Source organism: Schistocerca cancellata, chromosome 8 (assembly GCF_023864275.1).
Source record: "Schistocerca cancellata isolate TAMUIC-IGC-003103 chromosome 8, iqSchCanc2.1, whole genome shotgun sequence".
NCBI classification, from domain to species: domain Eukaryota; kingdom Metazoa; phylum Arthropoda; class Insecta; order Orthoptera; family Acrididae; genus Schistocerca; species Schistocerca cancellata.
The window spans coordinates 497,683,784-497,695,865 of NC_064633.1; the positions used below are offsets into that span (position 1 = coordinate 497,683,784).

The 12,082-nt window shown below is 41.1% G+C and overlaps 1 non-coding gene across 1 annotated transcript; it reads right to left on the reverse strand.

Moving 5' to 3' along the window:
• Positions 1-6,851: 6,851 nt before the first annotated feature.
• On the reverse strand, positions 6,852-6,925 carry Trnat-agu (transfer RNA threonine (anticodon AGU)). Its single transcript has one exon. It is a non-coding gene; the product is annotated as a tRNA-Thr (tRNA).
• Positions 6,926-12,082: the final 5,157 nt, after the last annotated feature.

Sequence of the window (12,082 nt, forward strand, 5' to 3'; positions counted from 1 at the left end):
AGTGAGGACTTGGAAGCAATTCATATCAGGTATGACAAATGGCAGCTTACTCTAAATGTAGATGACAAGGAAAAACAATCCTGTAATGTTCGAATACAGCATTAGTTGCGTGCTGCTTGACGCCGTCACATCAGTTAAATAACTAGGAGCAATGTTGCAAAGCATTATTAAATGGAACGAATGCGTGAGGTCAGGTGCAAGGAAGGTCATGGTGGACTTTGGTTTACTAGTATATGCAGACGCTGAACGTTTTTTTAGCAAAAAAAAAGTTCAAATGTGTGTGAAATCTTATTGGACTTAACTAATAAGGTCATCAGTCCCTAAGCTTACACACTACTTAACCTAAATTATCTTAAGGACAAACACGCACACCCATGCCCGAGGGAGGACTCTAACCTCCGCCGGCACCAGCCGCACAATTTTTTTAGCAGTTGACCTGTAATATTAAAAAAAGAATATTTACTAAGTTCACTTTTCTCCTCTGCCTGCTTTTCTTCCATCTTTCAGAAAATTCCATCCTGCTCCTGTAACAATAAGTAACGCTCTCACTGCAACATTGGGGTAACAGTATTGATCGGCAAGTAGTTATGCACATATTTTTCTACCGATTTGGAAAAGTAAATCATTCTAGCGACTTGTGCAGCAAATAAGCTGCAATTCGGTTAGCTGAATCTCCGAACAGACCAGACGGCAACAAAAGCCATTCAGAGCGACACAATGACCGGACTGTGTCTCCGTTCGCACAATACAAACCTCGACACAAGTCACGCATGTACTCGCGCTGGACGTTCCATTAACGTTTTACGCCCTATGAAAAGAACCCTCCTAACTCGACTTTTTTGCTGTACGCAGATTTACAAAGTTTACAAAAACTAATGCACTGCGTTTCGCAGCGATTAGGTCGCTCTCACAAAAGAGCCGAAACGATTTATGTTTCGAAAACAGGCCCCATGCGCCTGTGAAAGCAAACTCAGAATAACGCTCGGAGCACAATGAGATTTTAATTGCGCTTGGGCATTCTGTGCTCTCCCGAAAGAGACAGAGGGCCTTTTGGAATATATTAAATGGCCGACAACGTACGTTTAGACTGCACGCTAACATCGACCAATTTTCTTTCTGCCCGTTTAAAATCGTCCCACATGATTTGAAACCAACGTAGAGGTACGAAATAATGTATTATCTCATTTCTATTTTGCATATTATCCAACTAAGCCCTACTTGCTCTTCTGTTTCATTTTACTGCTTCTTTCCATGTATGGTATAGCCCACATCGAAACAATAAGAAAAAATAATTTTTCTTTAGCACTTTTTAATTCTCTCTCTAGTTCTGCCAGTTGTAGTTAGCATATACGGAGATCATTATTCAGATGCTGGGGGACTAATACGGCGTGCTAGAATTTAATTTTAAAAATAAATGTTTGTTCCAGACCTTCACAGCGTTGATGATTACTAACTAAATGGATACTGGTCTATTGAGTATTTACAGTTTAAGTGTATACATTAATGCTTCCACCAGTAATAACTTTTACAAGGAGCCAGTTTTAGATTCGGTAAGCTCTAAGAAATATGTTAGAAAGAGGCAAATGACATGTTTCATTAAGGTTCTTATTTATTTATTTAATATTTGTTATTAGATAATTGTTCAAATTAGTGTAAAACAAACTACATGTCTGTACAAGACTACGTAGCTCATGCCAGCTTTTGCTGCATGCTGTTGGTGTTCATCTGAATATGATCAGTGATTTTCGTAGTTCCCGCATATTGTGTACCTCCTATTTCGAATATTACAAACGATGTTGTATACCTGTTATTAACATCTAAACATTGTTGTTTGGCAGGGGATAACTTCAACGTGAGCGAGACTCCTATTGAAGGGACAGTGTTACCAAACAAAATGTAGTTCTATTAAGACAAATCTGAACTTCTCGCTAGACTAACAAAAATGTTGCTCACATTATTTAAGTTAAATTACGAAAGCTAAAGTCTGAGAACTATAAAACCAAAAGATTTCGACTCGTATGCGTGTCGAGTTTTCGTAAGTGTAATGGAAGTGCGTCCTCTAAACGTGATCATATAAAAGGAAATGCAGATTTCGGCAAGACAGACCAGAAACCTAAGTAAAATTTTATTCCTGTAAGAACGTTACGGCATGAAATGTTTGGTACTTGTCAGTGAAAGCGAAAGTATTTCTCTAGAAAATAAAATGGCTCTCAGCACTATGGGAGTTAACTTCTGAGGTCATCAGTCCCCTACTTAAACCTAACTAACTTAAGGACATCACACACATCCATGCCCGAGGCAGGATTCGAACCTGCGACCGTAACGTTCGCTCGGTTCCAGACTGTAGCGCCTAGAACCGCTTGGCCACCCCGGCCGGCTCTAGAAAATAAAGCCATTGAAGATATCTTATGTGGAAGACGAAACGTATTTGAAAACAAATATTATGCAGCAACAAGAAAAGGACGCATTTTAATTGTGAAACGAATATTTATATACTTTTTGCGGAAAATGACGACGCAAGCAAACTTTAAAATAATTGTGTACAGATTTCTATGAACTTCGGGAAATTCTAATCCCTCCTTTTGTTGTGGCGTTCCACGTATCTTTGTAAGCCAGTGAATCGTACGCCGTAGTACATTCTGGGAGTCCGTGGTCCCTCCGTTGGAATTGGTGGTGTTTGTATGTGTGTGTGTGTATCAGCGTTGAAATGTAATGAGGGGCAGGTGGAAGAGAAGAGGCGGCGCATAAGCTGATTTTTATTGAGTGCAGCGAAGACTCAGCGGAATTGTAAGCCCTTTCCGGAACGACGAATTATTATTAAAACCGAGCAGTTCACTTCGGACAGGCTCGGTTCTTAATCAGCGGAAATCTGGCACGACGCAGCACGTAAATGTGGCTCTGGTGTAGGAAGGAATACGGGTAGGGAGAAAAAAAGACTTCGGCACAGTACAATGACCATTAGATTTCTCGTAGAGCGACAAGAACACCCAGTCACATGAAATGTACACTTGAGCATTTATACGTGTCCCTATTAAGTCTTCGTGAACAATAACCCTAATGAATGCGCTTAGCACGAAGTGGTTTTGGTACTGAGGATACAACTTCTCTTGTCCGATACTAAAACTTTCAGGACACTCCACATATTGAGTAGTCACAAGACATCCGTTGGCTTACACTGTATCAAAAGAAAATCTAATAATTATGATTCTGTGTAAAAATATCTAATTGCACAATTGTTCTAAAAACTCTAAAGCACAGAGGCAGAAATTTATACTTTTCTTGCAATTTCTCTAACATTCTGTCTTAGTTAGTTAATTAAGGTTGCTGGTCCAACTACCAACACAATATTGTAATTCCAAACATAGTTTTTTTTTTGTTTTAACCAGGTAGAAATATTATTTTACATTGCTGCATATAATATCTGAGTTAATTAACTATCGGATTTATTACGTAACTCGCAGGTGACCATTTCATATGGCACAGAATGAACTTTTCAACGAAGAGAAACTGTCTTCTCTGCCAGCACAAACAAAGAAGCAAATGTTTAAACTGCATATTGTATTACATTGTTTTACAGAATTCAAAGCTAACCGGCCTATATTGATACGTAAATGTATTTCTAATTATAAGCATGTTTTTTAGGGACAATTACCAGTAACAATTCTTTGTTGACTTGTTTAAATTATTTATTATTGCAGTATGTTTCCAGGCATAGCCATCATCAAGTAAAAATGTCAATAAAGAACGTTTAACATTAATAAACTTAGATATTAAAGAAGCAGTTTTCTGTCTTGGCGAGTGCCATCGGCAACTCTTCACTTGAAATGTGTGCCTTATTGAGGAATATTAACACCTTCGTGCATTGCTGTGGCTATCTGCATTATATTGTACACTTTTACAAAACTGAGAATAATAGTTTCAACGATACTATATACGTTAAAGTGACCAACGTCATTGTACTGCGATATGCATATACATAGATGGCTGTGGTATTGCACAACATAGTATGGAAGGACAGTTCATTGGCGATGCTATCACTTGTACTCAGATCATTCACGTGAATAGATTTCAGACGTGATTATACCAACACGACAAAAATTAACAATGTTTGAAAGCAGAATGGTAGCTGGAGACTCATGGCATATTCCTTTCGGGAAATTAAAGAATTCCATATTTCGAGATCCACAGTGCCAAGAGTGCGTCGAGACTGCCATATTTCAGGCATTACCTCTCACTACGGACAACGCAGTGGCCGGCGACTTCCACTTAACGACCGTGAGCAGCATTTGCACAGAGTTGTCAGTGCTAACAGACAAGCAACACTGTGTCCTAATATCGTGTTGCGCCTTCTTTTGCCCGGAGCAATACAGAAACTCGACGTGGCATCGACCTAAGTGGGACATACTGTAACCTCCCCCTCACTTATCGACCTTAATGACAGTGAAAAATTTAACCGCGTGTAGCTAATGGAAATTTGGGAAAAGCAATCGTCACCAAAGTTAATCTGTCGGTAAAGAGGGAGGAAAGGGTTACATCTAAATGAAAGGAAGAATGCTAATGAAAAGGGGTAAAGTTAATAAAGAAAGTAAATGTGCGGCCGTTACGTTAACAATTAACTAGCGGTAATCAGATATTTGAGATTTGGGAGAAATTACGGTTGCCAGTCCTAAGCACAATTACTATAGTAACTGAAAAAGAAAGGTTATTACACATATAATTAGCACTAGAAGCGTGGCAACTGAAGGTTGACACGTGTAGTGTGAAAAGTGAAAGTTTGTCAGAAGTAATAAATTTCGCTACACTCTGACTTAATATAGCAAAAGAATTAATAAAACAGGAAAATCGAAAGTTAACTTAGTGACCGAAGTTAATGGTGAGCTTTCTTTCTGAAGCACATCGAAATTCAGTCAAATACGGTTAGTCTTGGACTACCTCAACAATCATTTCAAAAGCTACTTGAATCTACGCAATTTAGAAATAAGGGATTTAACTCTGAACTTGAATTAAATGATTCTGAACAATTAACAATAGTAAAATTTAGTACGTACCAAGCTGAGCTGCAGTCACAGGTAAGCTAAAATACGGTAACAAAACTCGCACTCTTAATTTGTGCTTGTGTAATCTGAATATTGTAGCCAGCTATGAATACCTTAACTGAATTTTGAAATTAAGGCAGTGAAATAGGATAATGTTACTTTAATGCTGGCGTTTGAATTCCAACGACACTCGGGTTCATTCCGGAAAAGGAAGGGACCCTGCTTGGTAATGCAATTGGGACAATGAGCAACAAAGGTTCATTCTACATTGCTGTAATTTTGTGATTTGAACCGTTTTAAAAGCTGAGGTCTGCCATACAGTTCTAAAACTTTACGTGCGTCCAGTCTTCCCTGTCGGTTGAGTGAAGGTTTGAAGCCGTCGATCGAGGAGGTGGCGACAGTCACACATTGTCGGCCGTCGAAGTTGCAGAAGCTGGATGTTGGCGCGCCTTCTTCTCGACACGGTCACCAGGCGAAACGGGCTCTTGATGTGCGCTAGCTAATGTTTCCCGGCCGCGACACCATGTCAGAAACTATCATCGCAAGTCGAGCGCAATTACATGCTGCCAAACCCCGAAAGCGCGGCAATTCGCGGGAGTTTCACACAACACACCTGCTCCACTCGCCACTCCCGCCAGACTCCCTCTGCTCAGCCCGCGCTCCACGCGGCAGAGCTAACACTACCAAAGATCCTAAACATTTTGGTTCTCCACACGACCTATCGATGTATTCGTTCGATAGCATAGTTTTCCCTAGACCAGACCCAGCGCATAAATACAAATAATATTCACAAAACAAACCAATTATAAATCGACATAAATGCATATATATACAAACAGTAAAACAATTACAATATACGAAGACACAGAAATGTTATATATTCAGGTAACAAAAATAAGGAAAACAAATTTATAGTACAATAGATGGAAATAGGAGGACATGCATTTCCGGCGTTACAATACGACGAACGTGTCCGTTAGTACAGCACGGCAAAACTAACGTTAATGAGTTATGGCAGAAAGTGTCTCTGTTAATAGCACGACATCCCCTGCAGTGCCTCTCCAGGGCTCGTGATCAAATGTCTTGGACCCTAGACTGTGAAACCTTAGCCTGGTCAGATGAGTCCCAATTTCGGCTGTCAAGAGCTGACGGTAGGTTCGAATGTGGTGCAGACCTCACGAGGCCATGGACCTAAGTTGTCAACAAGGCACTGTGCAAGCTAGTGGTGGCTCTGTAATGTGTGGGCTGTGCTTACATGGAATGGACTGTGTCTTCTGGTCCAACTGAGCTGATCATTGGCTGGATATGGTTATGCTCGGCTACTTGGAGACCATTTGCAGCCATTCATGGGCTTCATATTGCCAAACAACGATGGAATCTTTGTGGATATTAATGCACCATGTCACCACGTCACAACTGCTCGCAGTTGGTTTGAGGAACATTCTGGACAATTTGAGCAAATGATTTTGCCACTCAGATCGCCCGACATGATTACCATCGAACATTTATGGGACATATTCGAGAGGTAAGTCCAAGCACAAAAACTGCACCAGTAACAGTTCCGAAGTTATGGAGGGCTATAGAGGCAGTATGGCTCAATATTTCTGCAGGGGTCTTCCACTGAGTTGGTAGGTCGATGCCACGTCGAGTTTCTGTACTACTCCGGGCAAAAGAAGGTGCAACACGATATTAGGAGGTATCCCATGACCTTCGTCACTTCACTAAATTACATGTGGGAGAAAGGAAGTGAAAGGGACTACCGATGTCAGCTACATCGGGATTTTGATACAGAACCATCGGCTACGAGTGAAAATTTGTGCCAGACCGGGATTCGAACCCGGGATCCTCTGAATACTAGACAGATGCCTTAACCACTGCGCCACCCGGACACAGTGTTCATCGTAAATAACCGAAATATCTCGGGACGCCTTTCGGGTGACACACACTCCACCCAGCACCACCTGTCGACGTCCACGTCCTCCATGCTCGCTACATAGAGATTCCGCAGAAGGTCAGACATAATTATGAATCCGCACTGAAGAAGGTGGATTCTTTGCCCATTGAGGGGAATCAATTATGTGAATGAGTGGTGTCTGTTCTTTCGAACAAGTCCTAAACAACAGACACCATGCATTTGCTTCATTTTATTATGACTGAGTAGATCAGCACCTTACAACAGAGTCCCTGAGGATCCAAACAGCAAATATGCACTTAAAGACAAAAAAAAATTAAAAAAATGTTCCATGTGGTCACCATACAAGTGAAGGTAGGCTTAAACAGGTCTCCTCATCGATGCCCATAGACGCACAAAAATCCCAGGAGCGATCCAAATGCATTGATAATCATCCACAGTGCGTTCCCATAGTTCATCAACATGATCAACAAGGCCTTAATACTCCAAACCCTTTAAATATCCCCACAAAATCCCACGGGTTGAAGTCGGGGAACCTGAGAGGCTGCGAAGATATAGGCGAGCCACGACCGATACACTTGTAATAGACTCCTGCTACGCTTTCCCGCTGCATCATCATGCATGTGCCACGCACACATCCTTTCACCTTAAGTATCATCAACCAAATAGTCGATTAGCTTGTGTTCCATGGAATGAAGATTGACACAGCCAGTAAGTTGGCCAGGTAGGAAGCTTGGCAATATGGGAGAAACCATCTGTTTCTGGACCTATGTTTATTAGAATTACAGACTTGTTTGTCCTCTGCTCACCCATTTCGCTTGTATGTGTTGTAGTCAAACACCCAATATATCAACATTCTTGAAAATAAGGCGTTTCCCACACGATCTGCAGACAATCACTTATTGCGAAACATTCGTTACTGCTATTCAACAAATCCAAAAAAAGTGATACTTCATTGAACCGATACATAATCTTCTGTCTTTCAAACGCCTGTATCAGTTACCAACGAACCATTACTGCAGGAGACAACACCACGTAACCATCTGACTACAAGCAACTTAACAGTATTATAAGATTGCTTTCGTCAGCACACTATGAATTTTGATAAATGATCCTTTGTTACATCAATACAACTAATTAAACACGGGTGATCACTTACTTTGTTGCTGGTAATTTTCCGGAAAGAAGGTACGATGTGTACATACCTGAAAAAAGATGAAAAAATGCGTGTAGTATACATATAGGTATCATGAGCAGTAACAAAACTCATTGTAACATGAATTCAAATATAATTTAAAAGAGGTTCAAATGGCTCTAAGCACTATGGGACTTAACATCTGAGGTCATCAGTCGCCTAAACTTAGAACTACTTAAACCTAAATAACCTACGGACATCACACGCATCCATGCCCAAGGCAGGATTCGAACCTGCAACCGTAGCAGGAGCGCGGTTCCGGACTGAAGCGTCTAGAACCGCTCGGCCACAGCGGCGGGCTTCAAATATAACATTTTGTAAGTAAAGGAATGAGAAATACGAAAAGTGTGAGAACATTATGATTCAGGGCAGTGTAGTTCAACAGCTACCTGAGGGATCTGAAATGTCATAGCTCATATGTTATGAAATTCCTGTAACAGTTATTGTCACTCAATTTGAAAGATCGAAACTGGATATGAAACCCGGTATTTGCTTTAAGTAAATACACTGAATCAAAGCTTCCGTCATTAATGAAAGGTGCATTTGAGACAGTGGCCGGACACCGGGAGGAACAGAAACTGCAGTTATTAGGACCCTTCAATTTAATCTTGTTTGCTTCAGTGACATAGCAAGGATGCCTCTCTATCACAAAAGTGAAGCAACATTTTTGTACCACAAACTACCGTGCCCAAATGTGTTAATGTATGGTTTCACGGCAATATCTTTATACAGAGTGGACAGAAACTTCCTGAAAAGCTTTTAGCTAATGAGCAGAAATAAATGTTAAGAAAAAAAATCGGTACGTTGCATCGTTTCCGATTTCACTATCATTGAAAGTAGCGAATCATGCAGTTTCGCGCGAAAATTCACAGGGTCCGCCACAGACGGTGTCGCCAAACGTGTTCTTCGTTCGGTTTCCTGAGAACGTTATAAAAATTGGACATGGTTCGGCAGTAAGGATCGAACCCGAGTCAAAGTAGAGCAACCTCGTGCGCTATCATCTACGCTATGATAACAACTGACACTTTTGGCGGGATGCTTTAATTTGGGCGCCGAACGGTCTGATTGACTAACTTAAATGCTAAATAGCTTGAAACGGCACAATGCAACGAATTTCTTTTCTTAACAAATATTTCTCAGCACAAAATACCCTGCAACAGCCTTACGAGCTTTTCATACTGTTTCTGATCGCCCAGTATATAAAAATTCAGCTTGCGTGTGTTTGTGCTCGCAAAACTCGAAACGTTGTCAGCTTAGTGACTTTAAATTTTGTCCCAACTTGGCGTTCGAATACGTGCGCTTTTCTATGTACGTGTTTTTGAATATATATAGTATATGAATAAATAAATGTGTAATATATAAAGGGGTAACGCTGTTACGAAAAATACCGGTAAGTTCTTGAGGTCACGCTTTCCGGTGGACCTGTTGTAAATACACTTCTCAGGTTGGCGCCGGATCGTATGATATAAATTCCAAAATATTTCACCGATGCAACTCTCGACGTCTTCAGGTGGAGGTAGTTGTTGCTGTCACTGCTGCAATACGCGACTTCAGACTCATCTTGCAGCAGTAACAGCAGCAACTATCACCACCCGAAGATGTCGAGCAGTTTCATCGATAAAATATTGTGGGATTCACATAACACGATCCGGCGGCAAACGCGAGAAGTGTATTTGCAATAAGTTCTTGACAGAATTTATATACAGCTGCTGCGAAGATGGCCACTACAAGAAACGTGAGAATTATTTCAATTTAAACGATTATGTAATAAACATTCACCCATACACAGACTGTGTTTTTTAAACGACAATGCACATGTTTTCTGTTAAAACAGGCTGCCGGAAAGAAAATTATTGTTCAAATGGCTCTGAGCACTATTGGACTTAACATCTGTGGTCATCAGTCCCCTAGAACTTAGAACTACTTAAACCTAACTAACCTAAGGACATCACTCACATCCATGGCCAAGACAGGATTCGAACCTGCGACCGTGGCGGTCGCGCGGTTCCAGACTGAAGCGCCTAGAACCGCTCGACCACACCGGCCAGCAAGAAAATGATCTGCTGGGCTCTGCTGTAAAAATGTACGACTTTGTTTACTTTGACGCAGACATATTTACCAATAGTATCAGAGCATTTAAATCATTAAACAAATTGTTTCTTATACATATACAATGAGATATATATATATATATATATATATATATATATATATATATATATAATTTCTCTCATTACATACGTTTTTATACGTTTTTAAACATAAATTCTATACACAAAAATGTGCTGTTTTGTTTTCTTTCTCACAGACGGTTTTAACAGAAAAAAGAAAAATGAATTTATTGCTTGTCGGCTTATGATTGGAATATTGCTATACAATGTGAATTAGCAAATAAAAATAAACGTGACTCAAGGTGAGAGGGATGGGGAGGGGGCGGAGAGGAGGTGGCCATACGGTTACGAGGAAATGGACATAGAGAGCGGAAAGGAGGAGATGCACAGAGTGAGTACGGAGTAGGGCATGGAGAAATAGGGAGGCAAAGAGAGGTGGATGAGGAGATGGACAGGAAAAAGGGGTGAGAAGGAGGTAAGTACCTAAATCTAGTTCCCATGCATACTGGAAACGTCTGTTTTTTTTTCTTTCTTTCTTTCTTTTGCATTTAACAAAATGGAGCTTCAACAACGCGGAGCCGGATACAGCTAGTGTAATGATAAAACTTTTCTAATTTTCATCCCGTCAGGTGGTTAAAAAGGTACGTGCTTCCGACGGAGTTCTCTTTGTCCATTGTCAAACAGTGACTGTTGCGCAGTTGCTGCTGCCGGCATTAAATAGCGGTGCTACCGCATGTGACGTCACTGGTGCCCAACCCAGCACCTAATAAGGTAATGTTTTAGTTGTAAGCCCGCCGCGCACAGCTTGGGACCTGGCCACTGGAAGTAAGCGGGTGTAGTGGTCTTGCAACGAGAAGGATTGCCTTATATGGCGCTGGACTAGGCATCACTGGTGTCACAGGTGGCAGCACGGATATATAGGGACAGAAGCAGATGTTGCGCGCTTGTAGACGAGCACTGTCGTGTATTTGCGCTCACCATCCAGTTCTTCTAAACGGCTCGTCGTAGCTTCCGTAGTCTTACACAGTAACGGTCATCATTGCAATGTTATGCCTCTGAGTTGCAACTAAATAAACGTAACAGCTTTCCTTTCCCAGAACCTACGAATACAGTGTCTGCTTCGATTTAGTCTTACACAGAGATCTATTATGTCGCCAGTGCACAGTCTCCTTCGTAGTTGCCGGCCAGTGTGGCCGAGCGGTTCTAGACGCTTCAGTCTGGAACCGCACGACCGCTACGGTCGCAGGTTCGAATACTGCCTCGGGCATGGATGTGTGTGATGTCCTTGGGTTGCTTAGGTTTAAGTAGTTCTAAGTTCTAGGGGACTGATGACCTCAGCTGTTAAAACCCATAGCGCTCAGAGCCATTTTAACCATTTTGAACCTTCGTAGTTTCCAGGACAACGTTAACAGCCGACCGTCTCTCTATATTTGAATGGCACGGCCCGATGACATTTATTAGCATACAAATTGCTACACGGGCCCTGAATATCCAGATATACTGGAACGTTTTACAGTAATAACATTTTTATTGAGTTATTAAAAACTCATTGATTTTTGTATGTGACTCAGTATATTTACATTTATTAGGGAGGAAAGAGCGTCGCCAGCTTGACACGTAGGTACTTTACTGTGGATTTTAGTACAGGTAGTTATCAATGTTCATTACATCGCTATTTTATTAAATTTGCTGTTCGTCACTACAATCGCTATTTCGATCAAAACGCCTCCTTCTCTGTTTCGCGAAGAAATATCTTGCTTAGTGATGTTCGTAGTGGCTGAAGAAGAGAAGTGTTACGCTATTTTAGAAGAAACTCTTTCCCTGCGAG